Source organism: Monodon monoceros, unplaced genomic scaffold (assembly GCF_005190385.1).
Source record: "Monodon monoceros isolate NGI ecotype Baffin Bay Population unplaced genomic scaffold, NGI_Narwhal_1 Super_Scaffold_20, whole genome shotgun sequence".
Classification (NCBI taxonomy): domain Eukaryota; kingdom Metazoa; phylum Chordata; class Mammalia; order Artiodactyla; family Monodontidae; genus Monodon; species Monodon monoceros.
The window spans coordinates 60,997,572-61,003,571 of NW_021703777.1; the positions used below are offsets into that span (position 1 = coordinate 60,997,572).

Here is a 6,000-nt window from a genome sequence, read left to right on the forward strand (position 1 = left end):
ACGCAGACTTAGCTGCCCCGCAGCATGTGGGATCTTAGTTCCCTGACCAGGGATCGACCCTGAGTCCCCTGCATTGTAGGGCAGTTTCTTTACCACTGGACCTCCAGGGAAGTCCCTGGGTGGGGTTTCAATGAACATAATTCATATATAACGTGAATCATCAGATTTTCCAAAAATTGAAACACACTCAACTCTAAAGCTACAGTAACATAATATTGTGACCTAAACATTTCAAATGTGGAGTAAAAACTATGACTACAGAATACAAAGGAACCAAAATCTGGATGACTGAATGTTTTGGTTATCTAAGTTCTGAATAAACTGTTTATATTTGCTTCCTTAAAGCTAAGTTCCACTTTCAAAACACAACCCACCGGGCTTCCCTGGTGGCGCAGTGGTTGAGAGTCCGCCTGCCGATGCAGGGGACACGGGTTCGTGCCCCGGTCCAGGAAGATCCCACATGCCGCGGAGTGGCTGGCCCCGTGAACCATGGCCGCTGAGCCTGCGCATCCGGAGCCTGTGCTCCGCAACGGGAGAGGCCACAACGGTGAGAGGCCCGCATACCGCAAAAAAACAAACAAACAAACAAAAAACCACAACCCACCCTTCAAGAGGAGACACACCATTCATTCACACTTTTATGTGTACAGCAGGGATGCAAAAGTTTTCATAAGCAGAGTGCAGGTAAGGGGTGGCAGCACTGCTGGTCTGAGTCTGGGTCACTAAAGACACACTCCTCCAAGTCTCTGATTCTCAGTAATTCCCAACCCAAGGTAGGAATAGATTTGTAGAAAGAGATACACACAAAAAGCAGGCCCTCCTCCCTAACTTCCACATTTGCTCCTCCTTAATAACTACATTTCTATGGCCCGCTGTGCCACAGAAAGCTTTCCACTAGCTATTTTAAATGCACTGACCATAACATTTTAAAAAATAAATTCACACTAAAGCTTAGATTTCAAGCTTTTCTTGAAAAGTCAGATCTGGCATCACTGGGTCTGCACATACACATCACAACCAAAGCTGAAGCTGAATAGGGCTAACCCCAGCAAAAAGGCAAAACCTCTCTTCAACTCCACCTACTCACCAATCTTGCCCAAGCCTGTAGGAATCTGAGACTGCAAGCTCTGTTGAACAGATAACACGAAACACTTTGTACTAAATATAACTTTGACTGCTCTCTAAAGAAGGATCATAGTAACAAGAGGGCATCTGTTGTTCTGGGCACCCTGATGGGTTTGTGTACCTGTATTTGGAGCAGGAAAAACTAAAATGCTCTGCTGGGAGAGGAAGGGGAGTAAGAAATCCTCCAAGAGAAAGGCAGTGTCAAGGAAGCTGAGTCCTTCCTGGGAAGGACCAGAGATAAAGTACCCAATAGCAGGGAGCCAAGAAGAGTTTTCAGAGATCAGAAAAGTCAAATAGTCTCTCCTCAGGTGTGCAATGAAAACTCCTGAAATCTAAATGATTTCCTCTAAGGAATCTTTAGTAATATCCACACTAGTCACCACTCTTTTGTGTGGATTGTCTGAGAAAACTAGAAGAATTTTAATTTTCACGCACAGTCAAGCTGCATAACACAGAAAAAGTACATAAAGATGCAAGATCCTGATGGCAGGGGGGGATCTGAAAGGAGTCGGGAATTGGCAGAAATTCCAGGGTCTTGGGAGATGTAATATGATACTACTAGGGAGCCAGGAGCAGGACATACGTGACATCTGTGATACATGGAATGGGCAAGACTTCCCTAGCACGTCCTCATGTTTCTGTGCAGCGCTACCTATGCCCTCCCTCTTCTCCAGGTGACAGCCTATAGGCGCTCAACTGTCTTGGCCCTTGTGGGGCTTTCCTCCTCTCATGTGACAATCCCTGGATCACCCACACTTGCTATATCAACTACAGCCCAGGAGGCAACCCCCTCCATCCTACAACCTTTATCCAAGGTATCTGGGCAAGTCTGAAAGATCAGCTAAATTTAGCTAAAAACAGTAAACTTCTGAATTATATGTCTAATATTTTCTTCTTAGCTTAAAAGCCCCAAATCAAGAAACAATGTAGTGAAGAGGAAACAGTACAAGAAAGTGAAATGGGGGGAAGGTGTACATCTGGTTTAAAAGGGGAAAAAAAGGACCAGAGTTTACATTCTGGATTTTCAAATTAAGTTGTATAAACTTTGGGCAAATAACCTTTCTGATCCTGTCGCCACATCTGTAAAACAGAGATGATGATACAACCACCACTATCACTAATCAGCTAACATTTATTTCTCCCTTATTAACTGCTAGGCACTAAGCCATGAGTTTTAAGTGGATTTAACCATCTAATCATCAGAAAAGCTTTATGAGGCAGGTACTATTATTATTCTCATTTTGTAGGTGAAAAAACATCAAAAAGCTTTTATGATGCTTAGAAATAAGGTGTACGGTGCCTTGGGTGGTGGTTCACACAAACTGCTCAATAAATATTAGTAACTTCAAAAAAGTCTCTGTGATCTCAAAGACTATAAACATGTGAAATCTAGGATTACAACCCACCTGCCTGCCAGGCTCAAACCCTTTCAGCCATTCTGTCCCCACCTACTTCAAACCTCAGCTCAGCAGTAAGGAGGCTCTAAGTATCTTGACCCACTTTAAGTCAAGGTGAACTTTTGTCACAAGGATCTTTGCTCCCAGAAGATGTCAACCAAAGAAACAGTGCTCTATAGAAATAGGAATGATACTAATCCAAAGACATTCCTTAAGATAACCCTATTAGCCCCTTCCCCTTAGGGCTCCTAAGCCCCTTAGAATTTGGCCAATGCAGCTGGCAGGTTAGGCAGGGCCAGAGCTAATAATTCAGCCACGATGGTCAGGAGATTGGTTACATCAATAGATTGAGCAAATAACTAAATATACTGAAGACAAAGGGAGCCAGGTTTTTCACTGTCAGAGAATGGAATTCTAAAATAAACACTATGGTGTTGTACTGGGATGGGAGATATGGTATTGATATGAACTCATGGTTCTTTAGTATATAGAGATATAAAAATAGATAAAGGTGGGGAGGGGTATATGCATACATATATTTTCCTAGTTCCAACAGCCGAGAGGACCTAGAAATGATGACATTATAATAGCAAGGAGCACACCTAGCACCCAGATTTTGGTTTCTACACACTATTCTTTTATCCTAAAAGGAGAAATGACCAAGTCCAAGTTTAGGGGAAGAAAAGCACAAGATGAGGCAAAATGTAAGGAAGTGCTTGAAGAACAGTGAGGACCTATCAGGAGTCATCTTGAAGATACTCCCATTGGAAAATCTGGGACAATTTCAGCATCAAACAGGGAGGAATGATAAGATTAGAAAACCACCATTTGGCAATAATCACCTGCTAAATTAATGACTGAAAGTGTGACAAGGAATAGCTATTCACGTCATCTCAAAGTATCTTCTCACAAAGACTTATTACTTACCTAATAAGTACAAAATAATTATAATTAATAGAAAGTGGAGAAACCTGACAAACAACATCTTAATTACATGATAAAAGTTAAAATCACTAATAATGGGACAGAGGCAGCATGTGCTTCCTGATATCATGCCCTGAGAATACAGCACTGCTTCTATGCTAGTACTGCCAAAAATTCATAACCTGAATATAAATCATGGGGAAACAATAGTCAAACCCAAACTGAGAGTCAATGTATAAAGTAACTTGACTGGACTCTTCAAAAATGTGGAGGTCATAGAGACAAGGAAAAACTAAAGAACTGTTCCAGATTAAAGAGACTAAAGAGACATGCACTATCCTGGATTAGATCCTAGACCCATAATGGATATTATGAGGACAACTGGCAAAGTCTGAATTGGGGACTGCTGACTAGATGGGTATCAATGTTAACCCCCTAACCCCCTGATGTTGATGGTTGTACTGTGGAGAACATCTTTTTTAGGAAACATACACTGAAGAATTAAAGAGTGATGTGGGACTTCCCTGGTGGCACAGTGGTTAAGAATCCGCCTGCCAATGCAGGGGACACGGGTTCAATCCCTGGTCTGGGAAGATCCCACATGCCACGGAGCAGCTAAGCCCATGCGCCACAATTACTGAATTTGCATTCTAGAGCCCACGTGCCACAACTACTGAGCCCGCATGCCACAACTACTGAGCCCGCATGCCACAACTACTGAAGCCTGCGTGCCTAGAGCCCGTGCTCCGCAACAAGGGAAGCCACCGCAATGAGAAGCCCATGCACCACAACTAGAGAAAGTCCACGCACAGTAACAAAGACCCAACGCAGCCAAAAATAAATAAATAAATAAATAAATTAGTCATGTAGCTTCAGGTCTGTAACTTAACTTTTAAATGGTTCAAGAAGAAAGAGAAAGGGAAAGGATAAGGCAAATGTGGTAAAATGTGAACTAGGAAATCTGGATGAATAGTATATAGGAGTCCTTTGTAACAGTCTTACAACTTTTCTGTAAGCTTGAAATTATCTCAAAATAAAGTTTTTTAAAATATAGATAGATAACAAGATTAAGGCATGAAGCAATAACAGAGCTGAAAGGCTTGTAGTCCCTACCAGCCATGCCCTCACCACTTCGTATCAGTGCCAAAGGAACATTCTATTTCAAATCCAATCCTTCACCTGTTTCTTTTCTTCTCTAGCCATAAAGAAATTATCTAAATGCTGAAGAAAAACACAGCACTGCAAGTATAGCCCAAAGATACCAGTACACTGTAGACAACGTAACAGATTTTGTTTTTCTAGACAATAGTAACCCCTTGTGGAAGACTTTGAAAATAAATCATTCTAATCTGTGAGAGTTTGCTATCAAAATGTTAGATCCCCTATTAAATAATTTAAAGTCACTATTTACAAGGCAAACTTTACTAAATAATGTTATCCATTTACTAAATAATGTTATCCAGGGTCAAAGCCAAAATTCCGTTAATAATACAGTAAGACAACAACTCTGCCAAAGAACTATGCTGTCTCCTTTATATTCAATACTGATACCCTTCAGTCTTCTCTGCACCATTTTACCCGTTGTCCAGTCTCCTTGAGAATCTCTTCCTGCAACTTCCTGATTCTTCTCCCTGTCACCTACATGTCAAATCTCTCTGGATTTCTCTTCCTGGTGCCTGACTTTATTTTTTCTGGCTTTATTCTCACTCTGAATTTTCCCTCAGCAATTTCACAGTAATCTATAATTATCATTAATATATCAAAAACTTCACAGCTCTTGATTTGACCTTCTTTCTAACCACATTTGCAACTCACTGTTGGAGGATCATTCCTGAGATGCTTTGGCAGCAACTCAAAATCAGCATGTTGAAAACTGAACTTATTATCTTACATCTAAAACCTCTTCTTTCAATCTAAAAAAGAGTGGATATATGTATAACTGACTCACTTTGCTGTACAGCAGAAACTAACACAACACTGTAAATCAACTATACTCCAATAAAAATTGATTTAAAAAAATAAATAAAACCTCTTTTCTTCTAACATGCTCCCAATATTATTAATAGTATCTCTCTCTTGATCACCCAAGCCAAGAACACCAACAATATTTCCAATTCCTTTCTCCCCTCTCTTCATCATTCTACATCCAATAAGTAATCAAGTGTTAATCTTAACAAGTGTATTCCAACAGGTGTCTCACGCCCTTACGCTTTTTCATGTCTTAATAAGGACCTTACCATTTCTCACTTAGACCACTACAAGAACCTCTAAGTTACCTCCCTACTTAATACCGTATCTGACTCTAATCGATCCTTTACGTGACTGCCAGAATTATACTGTAAAATAAATTTGTAACTGTATTACTTCCTTGTTCAAAAAGGCTGGATAGGGTTTCCCTGGTGGCGCAGTGGTTGAGAGTCCGCCTGCCGATGCAGGGGACACGGGGTCGTGCCCTGGTCCGGGAGGATCCCACATGCTGCGGAGCGGCTAGGCCCGTGAGCCATGGTCACTGAGCCTGCGCGTCTGGAGCCTGTGCTCCGCAGCGGGAGAGGCC

At 41.5% G+C, this 6,000-nt stretch overlaps 1 protein-coding gene across 1 annotated transcript in view; it reads right to left on the reverse strand.

The window, feature by feature from the left end:
- Positions 1–6,000, reverse strand: part of POLR2B (RNA polymerase II subunit B) — a 45,829-nt gene that overhangs the window by 11,608 nt on the left and 28,221 nt on the right. The gene's annotated exons all lie outside the window — the stretch shown is intronic.